The sequence below is a fragment of the Pollicipes pollicipes genome, unplaced genomic scaffold (genome assembly GCF_011947565.3).
Source record: "Pollicipes pollicipes isolate AB1234 unplaced genomic scaffold, Ppol_2.1 Scaffold_4002;HRSCAF=4701_pilon_pilon_pilon, whole genome shotgun sequence".
NCBI lineage: Eukaryota > Metazoa > Arthropoda > Thecostraca > Pollicipedomorpha > Pollicipedidae > Pollicipes > Pollicipes pollicipes.
The window spans coordinates 39,888,757-39,901,399 of record NW_023596420.1 but is presented as its reverse complement, the minus strand read 5'-3'; positions in this window follow the sequence as shown (position 1 = coordinate 39,901,399).

Here is a 12,643-nt window from a genome sequence, read left to right as displayed (position 1 = left end):
CGGACATAAATTCAGCGGTTTTTATCGTCCGATTAGGCACCGTATGAAGGTCATGCGAGCTCTATACACAATGGCACGGCTCATGCAGCTTAAATGTAGCTCTTAAGGGAAAATGTTCCTACCAGTTCCAGCGCCTTACACTGATTTAATGTAAAATGTTCCACAAAAGCGGAAAGTCGGCCATCCACCATACACCCACACGGGCGATGTCAACTCGGGTGGCATCCGTAGAAGAGGTTGGGCCGACTGAGTCTCCAAGCTTCATGATTCGTAGAAGATTACGATTTTGTCATTTCAAAACGTCTATTTGTTACACTAACAGATGCCGAGCATTGGAGACGCATCCATCGCTGCGCATTTTGCTTCCGTTTGCCGTCTATGACACCATGACATGCACTGATCATGTAAACAGGATGCACGCAGAGGCACTAAATACCAGCCTGCCAAAGGACCCCTATCAACAGCCGAACTGTGTAGAAATACGGTATGATACAAATGAAATGACTGGGAAAAGAAAGACGCCACGCAAACCAGCAAAACTGTTAAAAACTTTATGCACATCAGTATGAGCCACATTTTTTGCAGGTTCAACTATTTAACGTTATTAGCAACACACAGATAACACGGTAGTAATAGTCTTATTCCTCGGAGAAAAAAACAAGGGATGGGGATGGGATGGGACGGATGGATGGGAAGGGATGCGTTGATATTTCGGCAAAATGCCTTTATCGAATCGAATAGCAGAAGTGCATGGTAATAAGTACTGCCAAAGGACCATTTTCAACACCCAAGTCATGCAAAAATGCTGTGGGACAAAAATGACATTGTTTCACTGAGCGCACCGTTGCCAAAACTAAATGAGTAAATATGTGCAGGCAGTACAACAATTAAACTACGAAATTCCACCGACCTAAGGCTGCGTATAAAGGGCATGCCAAGGTAAAAACTAGTTAGACAATTAGCTAACGCATCTTATGTCATTACATCTATCTATTCACTTTTACTATCGGCTTCGATGAAGGCATGTTGCCAAAATATCAGCACATCTATATCTTTATTATCCTAGTTTTTCTCCGAGGAATGAGGTAATTACTTCTGTCTAATCTATGTGCATAATGTTCATGCCAAATGCACTTAGCAGCCTTACGTAATTATAGCAACAAGACGAAAAGGTACAATCAAACATTGCAAGTTTAATTGATTTCAGAAACAACGTGGCGTAGCTGCGCCAAATTTTTCATAGTTTAGACAATGAGATAGCGGATATTTTGGTATCAAAAATTTTGATGTACTCTGCCATGTCGCTGACCTACAGTAGGTCAAAGTCAAGCGATGGATCCAGTGAAGATAATTTCTAGGGAATCGTTCAATCTGATGCAACAACGGAGTGTTAGACAAAATAATGCATCTCTGAAATAGTCCCTTAGGCAATACAACAATTGAACTACCAAAGTTCATTAACCCTAGCCCACGTGTGAAGGTGAGGCCAAGGTAAAAACTAATCGGTTTTTTACTCTAGAGCTTGCCGTGTGCAACAGCTTCTGGCGCTCATTTGTGAATTTATTGATAATATGAACCGCATCATACATATTCTATGGACTTGTTAAAGGTAAAAATAAGTCATTGACCGAAAACGACCCAAGTCAACATTTTATGTTTTTAAGGACATACCGCATAGTGTAATCATGACGCTTACTCAAATGACAAAATCACAGCAGTTTTTGAAGTATTTTGTCCACCATGACATTCTTTAAGTCACACAGGCCCCAGTAACTTTTGCTTGGAACGGATATTTAGGCTCACGGTAGTTGTGTGAGAAAGTCTGGGGTGCTTCGGACACCAAACCGGAATGACTTTTTTGCTCTAATTGAGCCGAAGATCATGACCTAGGAACCCTAAATTTTGACATAATTGTCTTCACATACAGATCAGCAGATCCTATGAATTTGGTGTCTATAGAAACTATATACTATATATATAGTTTCTGAGACCTCAAGCTGTCAAATTTACCCCCACCCGAGCGAAGTGTATTCAGTCGGCCACCCCGGCGCGTGTTCAATGCTTGCCAAGTGCAAACAAGTAATTCCATCTATCTGAACTGCTGCACTAAATGAACCCGCCAGTACTGATAATTGCCCACAGCACGGCAGTTGGGTCGCTCTAACGATTAGGGTTTTAGGGCGCGGCGACGCACTCCGTGACCATTAATTACGGCAGGAATCTAGGGCCGGCTTTCGTTCGAAGCGGGCGATCAGGCCGGCCCTGCCCGACGTGGGATCCAGGTCGGATTTCGCGGCCGCCGGGACCCCGGGACCCCATCACGTTAGTTCGAGCACCGCGACGGCGACATCGGGCCTCATCGGCCGTCTGGAGCGGCCATTTGTACGGCGGACGTGTGGGAGGGCACCTGTCGGCGTGACAAACGTGGCGCATTGAGCATCGAGACGAGGACGGGCGCGCCGCAGCCTCACAACATCAGGCGCCGTTCTGGCTGACGAATATCAGCTGTCTCCCAGTCTACTTGATCAGCTGTTCTGCCTGCCCGCCTGATCAGCTGTTCTCCCATCGCTCTAGATCAGCTGTTCCTTCTGCTCACGAGATTAGCTGTTTTGTCTGCTTCCTGATCAGCTGTCCTCCCAGCGCAGTCAGCTGTTCTCCGTAGCTGCACAAGGTCAGTCGTCTGCTCAGCTGAACAGATCAGCTGTCTTCCCTGCTCACCAGACCACCTGGTCTCCCTCTTCACCAGATCAGTGATCTCCCTGCTTGCCAGACCAGCTGTTCTCCCTCCTCACCAGACCAGCGAATCTCCCCACCAAGCACATCAGCTGCCCTCCTCACCAGACCACCTGCTCTCCCTACTCACCAGATCACCTGTCCTCCCCGCTCACCAGATCACCTGTCCTCCCTGCTCACCTGATCAGTTTCTCGATGCTCACCAGATCAGTATTCTCCCTGCTCACCGGAACAGGTCCCCTCCGAACCCAGCGGATCGGATGTCGACCTGAATGTCGGCAGACGACTTGGGACAGACGCTGTTTTGCCACAGCAGCGGACCGCTGTGCCAAACAGGAACATTATCCCTGGACCGGTTACACGTGGATTAGCTTTTGAGCTCGGTACACAGCACTTATGGGTTGAAGGGCTTTGGTGTTACCGGCAAGTACCGTATGGTGGCTGGCTGATCCGCTTATGCTGATGCCTAACGCCCAGCCGCAGCTGGGAGACCGCTACGGTACACGGCCGAAACCTGCGCTGAGCACTGATTTGCTCAGTTCTGGCCGTATTTCTTTATTGAATCATTCCTTCGTCAGCAGGAATAATGTGCAACTGCGTTGGAAAAGGCCTCACGCTGTAAATCAGCGGCGTTCTTCCTCGCACCCCCTCGCTTAAACGCCTCAGCGTGGTCTATAATGAACATTAGAATGAACGATGAGGTGGGATTGTGGTGCAATGGATAAAGGACTGCTCGTATACATGAAAGTAGTGTGAGAATAGTATCGCAGGTGCATTTAGATATCCAGATAACGCTTCGCGAGTCACCGGAGTGGAAACACTAGTCAGCTTAGTTGCGAGGTCATAATTCATTTCGCTGTCCGAAAGCTGAATTTGTTTGATTTACTGATAAGTCTGATTTGAGGTCATTTTGTTCTCCGCCTGACATTCTGGTGCGCACCGGTGAAGCGACTTACCTACGGTGCGTTCTATGATAAAATGCGTTTTTGAAACGAAATGCGAAAAGGAAGGAAGGAATTGAGTTGAACTATATAAATTCCCATGAATTGACTACATAAGATCATTGTGTGTGACTTATGAAACCCAGCGGTCTCACGAGATCCGGTATCTGCTACGGGAAGCATCCGTTCGAATGGCAGCTGTTCACCTGCAGACGCAGTGTTGGTCACCCTAGGTCCGCGCCGGGAGCGGGTGAAAAACGTCGATTGCGGCCAGAACTAGGTGTCGCACCAGCACTCACCCTAAAACCCACCACGTGGACACATACCAGCCGTCCTTTTATGTTTATGCTCAACGACGTGAAAAGATGCTGCGATAACGACGCTGGATGGCCTAAGTTTGTGTCGTCTCCAGCATTTTTGATTGCATCGGTTGAAGGTGTCATGTAATGCATACTTGAGTGCCTGTCTGTCTCCATCCTTAACTCCATTTCATAAACACGACGTTACATCGTGCGACGAGTTCCAGGTTAATGTTTTAAGTCACTTTACTAAGTTAGCAGGCATGTTGGAGAGTTTCAACCATGCTAGGGCCAAATATTGCTGTTTTTCACGAGTCCACATGAAATCACAGTGTTAGGCCGGCGGAACCAGAGGCGAGGCAGCCCTCTCCAACTCCTTCGAGTACTGACGTCCAGGTCGACACCAGGTCAGTGACTGACCAGCTCAAGACACAACATGCACGCTTTGCAGCTGTCGGCGATGTGCGTACGGGTGGGCTAGACTCTGAAGTCGTGATAGTTATAGTCGTTGTTGTACTCGTATCAGACTCTCAAACTTTTTGCTTGGCCTTTACGCGCAACGCAATGGACAAGAACACTTTTCTTCCCCTTCCGCGAGCTGGACCGAAGGGTGAGGTCGGCGACCAGGCGTGACTACCGCCGGGCGGACATCGAGGAGAGGCTGTGTGAGCAGGGGGGCAGTTCTCCGTACCGCATTATCCGCCCGCTGTTGGCGGGGAAAAATAGCAGTGTTCGCAACCTCCTATCCGCGACCCCGCACGAGATGAAGGGTTATTTTGGCAATGTCGGTCTCCGTGTTGCAGCCAGCCCGGCTAGCTTCGGACAGCCACCTGACGTCCCATGCCGCCTGCCCAGGGTGGGCGCTTGTGGTTTCCGGGTCACTGGCACGACCCCTGGCGAGAAGTCCGACGATCCGTCCCTGGTCTCCAGTTACCGGCCTGTTTCTATCGCTCCTGCCACGGCCAAAATGGTCGAGCGTGTGGTGCAGCGCCGGTTGTTTGCTACGTGTCCGGCAATCATCCTCCGTGCACATGGCAACTTGGTTGCCGTCCCCGCCATTCCACTGAGACTACTCTGCTCACCGTGACTTTTCCAACACGGATCGTGGTCATCTTTCACTCTTGTGCCTCTTGGATCTCAGAAAATGTTTCGACGTCATTCGTTATGCTCAATTGCTTTCCAAGCTCCAGCTCCATAACATTGACCTGGCTTGGTTCTCCTCCCATCTTTCTGATCAGTCCTAGTCAGCCTACATCTCTTCTTCTTCTGGTGACAGAATGATCTAAAACCCCTCCCCAACACCATGGGAGTCTTCCAGGGATCAGTCCCTTGGTCCTCTTTCATTCATAATCTTCGTCAACGACATCAGCCTGCACGCGCCGGACGCTCATGTGACCCAGTACGCTGACGGCACCAAAATTCTCATATCTGATGCTAAACCCATGGAAACCACTGCATGGAAACCACCCTATCCAACGCATGGAAACCACCCTGTCCTCCCCAGCATCGTGGTTTCATGCCCACGATCTCAAGCTCGACACATCCAAAACCGAACTCCTTCTTAGCGTCCGACAGAACACCCGCGGTCTTCCCTGTCAGCGTATGGGTCGGTGGGGAAATCTTTCGGGAGAAACTGACCGTAAAAACTTGGCTCTCCTATTTGACCGCCACTTGAACTTGGACACACACGCCAGTGGTGTAGTAAAAAAGTGCGTCGGCATCCTAATCGGTCTCCGCCACCTGAGACATTTCCTCTGCATCGAGTGCTCCTGAACACAGTGCAGGGTGCCGTCATCACGCGCGTCGTGAGGTATCGCATTTCGGTTACGGCCAGGAGTCAGCTGTTAACGAGACCCGACTGCTTAAAGAAGTTAAATTCGCTACCGAGTAGTCACTGACCTCCGAAAGTATGACCACGTGTCTCGCGCGCGGGATGACCTTCGCTTTGCCACGCCTCGCCAAATGTGCGAAGTACAAACTGCTATCGCTGCGCACAAAGCCCGTGAGCGAGATGAACCTGAAGGTCTTGCCTGTTTGCTTTAAACATACGCTGACGCGCGGACCAGTGACCGCACTACCCGCATGGACCATAACCTGCGCCTCCCCCCCCCCCCCCTCGTCGGCGCGCAAGGCGGTAGGACAGCGGTCCTTTGCATAACGAGCGGCGTCTATCATTAATAAGGTGCCCGGGGATGTTTGACGACTGAAGTCAACAAGTTTTAAGCGCGCTGCCAGGTCCCTTTTGTGCGACAAGGCTGTCTCATACTGTGTGCGTGCATGCGGTTATGTGTATTTTATCCCTTATCACTTTCCGTTCTTTTTTTGACACATTGCTAAATCTCTCAGACTAATGACACGTAACAGCCACACATCTGTGTGGAGTGTCAGCTGATGCCAAATGTAAACACCGCCATACCGAAGCGATACTAACGCTTTCTCCCTCCAAAACGCCAGTATCAGGGTCAAAATTCAAAAATCAAGATGCCAGCCAAATCTGAAGGGAATGATGGCACAGTGTTTTCTCCCGGCCCCAGTGCCCCACCCCGTCATTTCATGCAGAAACCGATTATATGCCGACATAGCGGGGTGGTTCTTGGGGCTGACAGAAATAACGTCTCTGCATTTTTTCGGCTCACACACTGAGGGAGGTTTAGGGTTATGATATCTTTTGTGCGCAGTTTTACACAGCAGTCTGCATCCACACCTGGTACTGGTCTATGAGCGTACGGTGACCTTGTTTGACATTGTTTGACCACCGACTCTAGCCTGCAACCGCATTTACAGTCTGAACAGCATTCTGTAACCGTAGCTACATACTGAACAGCATCCTGTAACCGCAGCTACAGACTGAATAGCGTACTGGAGCCGCAGTTACGCACTGAACAGCATCCTGTAACCGCAGTTACATACTGAACGGCATCCTGCAACCGCAGTTACAAGCTGAATAGCATACCGGAGCCGCACTTACAGACTGAACAGCATACTGTAGCTGCAGTTACAGACTGAATAGCACCCAGCGATCAAGTCTCCATTCATTCTGAAAGAGGCCACGCCTCACGCTTCAAATCACAAATCTGACCATCTCACTCCCCTGACAAGGTCAGTGTGCAATATCTGACACACTGTATCTGGATTTCAGCATACACAACTGAGCTTAAGCATGAAAGGTATCAAGCCACACCACGAACTATTGTGTTGTATTATATCTGAGAAGCTCGAGTGCTGGCAATTACGAAGCATAATTACGCTTCCATCATTCAATTGGTGCGGTTACTTTGCGATGAGTTGTTATGCCATATCATTCCGCAAAGTTATAAATGAACTACGGACACCACCGGAATGTGAACACCGTCGGATGGGGCCTTCGTATGCCAGTGTTTTAGTTCACAGCACTATGGCTTAAGACCAAGTGAAAAGCTACAAGATTTCAGATGCTCAATGTCCGTCAGGATTCTAAAAATGTGCACTGGCATTAGAGTGCAGTATTGGTTATTTGAGAAAAAAACAATTTGTGAACTGTTGGGACAAGCCCAATCACTTTTAGATATCAAAAAGCGTTTCTAAGAGCGTTTCATGTACATACCTGCGGTAAAGCCAATAAGTATATGTGCCACCAATTAGCAAATGTGTGACATTAATATTTTAATAGCCTTCCAGCATGTTCTGCTGCTACTAACACTGCAAACAGCACGATGCAGGTCGGTGCCATCGTTTCATTACTTTGCAGACATTCTCCAATTGCCATCCTTTTCAACAGAAAGTCATGGCGTGAGCAAAGAATGCATTATGTACTCATGCACCACCTGCGACACAACAACCTCTCAAGTATCTGGTTTCATCGTTCCCGGCTCTTGCGAACCACATCTATGAACAATGCGGATACAGCGGCCACCCTTCTGGTCGTCACCGCATCAGATCGTCACAGGTCACGTCATTCAAACAGGCAGACGTCTGGCGGTATGTCGGCAATCAGATACCCACAGCCCAGTCTGCGCTGGCTGGCGATGTCCGCTGGCCCGTTCCAGGAACCGGGCACGGCCAGGTGCCAGCACAGGTGGCGGCTGACTCCACGCTGCCTGCCGCCGGCTCCACGTTCACGTCCACGTCCACGTCCACGTCCAGTCCCCTGACGTCATGTTCATGCTCTCGATGTCCCAGTGACCCAGCGCCAGTCGGCCCCCGGGCTGATGCACCCTCGGTTCGACCTGACCTTCTGGGCTGGTGCACCCCTCCGGTCCGACCTGACCTTCTGGGCTGGTGCACCCCTCCGGACCGACGTGACCTTCCGGGCTGATGCACCCCTCTGATCCGACATGACCTTCGGCGCCGCACCGACCGTCCCACGCCGCCGCCGGTGAGCGACACACACCAGCACCGCGCAACGGACGGCGGCAGTACTAGCGTCTGCGGGCGGCGCGCTGGTCGCGCTCGACCCGCCCGAGAACATATATGCGTTGGATCTAGTTACGCGCCATGACTGGCCTGGACCGCTGGATGAGTCTGCAGTGCGGACACACCACAGCGCCACACTTCGCTGATTCCACACCGCTTCACCGGAGAGGATTTTGCCTTCTGTCTGCAGCAGACTTGTGCTCCGCATCAGAGACAAAGCAGACTCTGGGGTCACCTGTCACTCTGAGTCAGTCACTCTGTCAGGAGTCACTCTGTAGTCAGTCATCTGGCTGTGTCGAGCCTCAACTGACCCTGTGCAAAACCCTTTGAAAATGGTTGAGTTGCGACCGCAAGACTAATCGGTATTGGGATTACCGATCGATCAATCAAATAAGGTATGGCGAGGAACAGGTCTTTCGCGGTATGGGACGAGCGAGGTGACAATGCAGATATTATCATGACGTTAGCGATGCCAAATCTGAGAGGATGGAAAAAGTCGCCTTTGGAAATCCATACCATTTGAAAATCACACGTTTGGAAACCCAAATAAGCATCATTGATTACATGGGATGGAGTGCTATTTCAGTGATATCTTCTATAGGGTAGTCCACCGTTGATAGTGTGCATGCGAAAGGTCTCTTAAAGGCCGTGCTTACAAACTGGCTAGCTATGTGCCTGGCCAGGCCCGAGGATTCTACCGAACAAGTCAATTAATTGCAATAATTCACATTTGCCGTGACTGTAGTCGAACAGTCGTGAAACACATCAAGTTCCAGGTGTTCGTGGGCCCCAATGAGCTTGTTTCAACGCTTGTGCACCTTTCAGTACCACTGAGCTGGTGGCATCAAACACGCACGGCTTCACTCTTTGTGCTTCTTTCCAGAATAAGTTAAAAACGCCGTCGTGGTTTCGTCGTCACGTGCAGAGTGGCTGCCGCCTTTCAATAACACCCCGCGGGGTATTGTCAACGTCCTGCACAGAAAAGCGGCCGGACCAGATATTTGGGCACCATATGGTAGCCCCGAGCCAGCGTTGCCAAACGAGCACAGTCCTTCCCTGCGTGTTCGATTATATTTCAGGTTTATCAAATCTATTACGTACATTGCTGACTAATTTTAGAAGAAGCAAAACGAAGCATCGGGCCCGGCAGCACCTACGTCCATTCGTTTCATTTGCCCACATGGTGAAAATGCGGCAGCATTTTAGAAATGTTCATGATTAAGCGCAGACAGTGGAGCCAAGCGCGTTACGAGGCACCATTTCAAGGCTATCGAACGACACTCACCATCGAGTGCGGCGGACAGCGCATGTTGGACTGATATGACCCCCGCACGGCATAATATGGAAAGGCAGGCAGGAACTCTGGGAATGGATCAGAAATGACGTCAACCTTTTAAAAAATATATTTTAAGGGCAAATGTATTGGATGTAAGTCACTGCCACTGAACAATGACTGTCAAACGCGAGTGGTTTTGATCTCCGTGCTAGGTTATAAACATTTTGAAAGCGTTGCTGCAGCTCCTTTGCCAGGCGCAGAGCGGTCACCCGCATTCTAAATACGTTGCGGAGGGGCATCCCGAACAAATAGACGCCCTGCCACAGGACACAAAGTGTGGGTGTCGTTTTATAACTCCTAACGAGTGTCATCAAACCCACGCGATCATACGCTCCGGTCTCAATTATGAATATTTTTGAAACCCTGGGGTATATTCTTCTCCACGTTAAGAGTGGCTTCACATCCTTACATCATAAGCCGGTGCGCATTGGTTCCCATAAAACAAATGGTGCCGGTGGTTAAGCGCAATACTTCGGTGGCATTTGTTAGCCCTGAACCATCGGTATTCAAAGCGTGAGACTACAGCTTCCCCGCTCGATAATAAATGTTCTTGAAACGCTTACGTAGGTACTTTTCCAATGCAAGTGTGGCCTGCTCACTTTAAACTTTACGCCTTGCGTGGATCATGTGAGAACCATGACACAAAAACATACAAACACAAGATAAGATATAAACAAGGACTGGCGTCTGAGCCCTATGTTTAGGGGTCGTTCGGTAACTTAACACAAACGCTATCAAGCACACCTTGTCCCACTCCCTGCGTTCGAATGCAAACATTTTCGAAAATTTCATATGATTTCTTCTCCACTCTTACAACGCAGGCAGCCGCCTTTCAATAATAGGCCGTGGAAGGTCGTGTCAGACAAACAGGCGCCGACAGCTGAAACATATATTTTGGTGTCGTTCGCTATGCACTCTCGAAGCTCAAAATACGGGCATTTCTTTAAATGCTGGCGTAGCTGCCCCTCCGCGCGTTCCAGATTATGATACGCCGACGCCAGTTTGCACACAATGCAAATATCCGTCAGGGAGCAAACGTAATGTTTGTTCATCCGATAATCATCGAAATTCGCGGCTATCAATATACCTACGCACTCGCTTTGAAACGCGCGCGGCCCCAATCCTGTGCTCAATATACAATTTAAGTTTTAAAACGCTGTCTTATTTGTTTGTGGTCAACGTGTAGGGCACGCATCCACCTTTCAATAATACGTCCTATTGAACAAACGGGCTCCGGCAGCCGGCCCTTTGGCTGACTTCGAATAGCTTGATCCAATGTTATCAAATGGGCTTTTCCCGCTTTCTGCACCTGATAATACACATTTTAAAACTCTCCTGTATTTTTTATTGTCACGCAGATTGACCTGTGGCCTTTCCCCCCAAAAAACATTGCATGTGAGTGACATAAAACGGAAAAGAGCCGGTGACCGGGTGCGAAGCTCGTGCGCCATTCAATGGTGACGAATACTATCAAACGCATATGGTTCTCTTTTTCGCGCTAGTAATTTGCCATTTCTTTCACGCGAAGAACTGTCGATCATCTTAAATTAATGCAATGCGCATGGGTTGCATGGACCAAAGATCCGCCAGCAGGCAGGTGTAATGCTTGGGTGTCTCTTAAATAATTTATACCATTGTTATGAATCGCGCACGACCACAGTCCATGCGCTTGGGCATCAATGATTTTATGACTCCATCGTAGTTGTGGTCGTTGCAGTAGGACCAGTAGGATCGTAGTAGTATCAGTAGGGCCAACGTATGCCTTCAATATTTTGATTTGGTTTCGACGCCTGCTCTCTTAACTATTTCGCAACGTGATCGTGTCACCGTTTTTATGTTATCCGAATGAGGGAGGCAAAATCGAGGTGATGTTAAAATATGCCTGGAAGACACCGCGTGATCAAACAGCCCGCATGCAAATGGCCCACGATTCATATAGTCTTCAAATAATTGCGCTCCTTGTCACTGAGAACAGCATGAGGCTGAGACAAATAGCTTCAGAACTAGCGGACCTTTCGGATGAACAGCTCGAGCTAAAGACTGTGCCATAGTTCGACTTGAGCTTACGCAGCCCTCGGCCCTTCTGGTAACAAAAAGTTGAAAATCCAACTCGACACTTTATTCGTTGTATATAAGTCGGGTAACAACAACTGACGCAGGTTCGCTGCACTGTTATAGAAATAAGTACTCATGGGTTGTTTGCTTGACGATGCTTTGCCTACGATCGTGAAAGCTTTTAAAGCAGACGATACAGTCAGCATACCCCAGTGCTACAAGCATGGTCTCTTTGAGCCAGTGACATTAACATCTCTCAGCTGACAATATCCAGAGCAGACTCCGTGTACAAATCTCCAACAATGCAGACACAGGCTCAAGTACACCGAAGAAGAACACCGACATTCACTGCAACAAATACCACATGCAAACGCGGCCTGCTGGCTTCCACATGAAAATAGCACACGCGTTACAGTCAAAGAAATGAAAACCCACCGGGTTTCTAACACGTACAGGTCAGCCGAAGTCGCTGCAGCTGATGCCTTGACCTAGCAACACTCTTCGACTGATCGCACCGGCATCACCAGTCAAGACATAGAAAAGCGTGCCAGTGCACCTCTCACACCGACACCAGTCACCGCCGCGCCGCGTCCCGTCACACGGAGTCACGTGCGGTCCGCTGAGGTACACACCGGTACACGCTGGCGTACCGCGCCGGTACCGCGGCCGGGCGGCCGCTCACGTATCACTCTCCGGCAGTGGAGTCTGGCCTCACCGCGTCGTCTTTGTTTGGCACTGAGCGCGCGCCCTCCAGAGATCAGCCGCGCCCGCCCGCCCGCTCGTCCGCCCGCTCGGCCGAGCCGCCAGCCGGAGTCGGAGTCGGAGTCGGAGTCGCAGCGGGACGGGCGGGGCCCGGCTCGCGTGGCGCGCCATGGCCGGCGCGCGGG